The sequence below is a fragment of the Halyomorpha halys genome, unplaced genomic scaffold, assembly GCF_000696795.3.
Source record: "Halyomorpha halys isolate HHAL.00 unplaced genomic scaffold, Hhal_1.1 Scaffold280.1, whole genome shotgun sequence".
Taxonomy (NCBI): domain Eukaryota; kingdom Metazoa; phylum Arthropoda; class Insecta; order Hemiptera; family Pentatomidae; genus Halyomorpha; species Halyomorpha halys.
The window spans coordinates 118,816-119,710 of NW_027114958.1; positions in this window are offsets into that span (position 1 = coordinate 118,816).

The following is an 895-nucleotide window of genomic DNA, read 5'->3' on the forward strand; positions in this document are numbered from 1 at the left end:
TATGTTTGTCCAAAAACTTTAAATTGTATCAGTACCAGAGCAAAAATGAATTCACTCTGCTCACCAAACTACGACATAATAGTTTTCGAGTCTATTAATTACGAGTAAACTCTTTTTTTTTTTTTTTTTTTTTTTTAATATTTCTTAAAACATGGCAGTTGGACATTGAATGTCATCAAACTACAGAAATTATATTTATAATATTCAAATGAAATTGGATTGGAACCAGTAATTTATGAACAAATAAGGATTATTGAGCTCTAATAAGCAAAAGATGAATTCTGAAATTAATTAACAATATGCTCCTCGTAATAATTAAATATTAGGCAGTACCAACTGTGGCACTAGCCACCTGTCGGTTGCGGGTTCCTCAGCCAGGTGTGACAACCGTCGCTGTTCATATTAATTTCTAACATCGTCAGTTGCTAAGGTAGCTCATACACTGACATAAAGCTCTTAATATATGATCTGATGAAAGTTTCCCCAGTATAAGTATCCATATAACTAAGATCAAATAATGCTAAACAAATATACATACAGAAAAAAGATAGTTGACTGGAAGAAGAGAGTCCGAGTGGCGGTCAATAAAGGTATCAAAATAGTAAAAGAAAACTATTTATTGTAAACCAAGGTTTCGCCCCACTTTGGAGGACTTCGTCAGGGCTGTAAGAATGAGTAAGATACGAACATTTTAGAATTAACAGGACATTAAAATAAAAATATATATGTATATATTACATATATTGATTCGTTACTGTTGTTATCATTGTTTAATTATTTTTCTTACTTATTCCTTTGTATTTTTTTTATACTATTCTTTATTTACTTTTACTTATTATTAGTTACTTCTTTTACAATCATTGTTATTATATCCTATATTGTATTATTTTCTTCA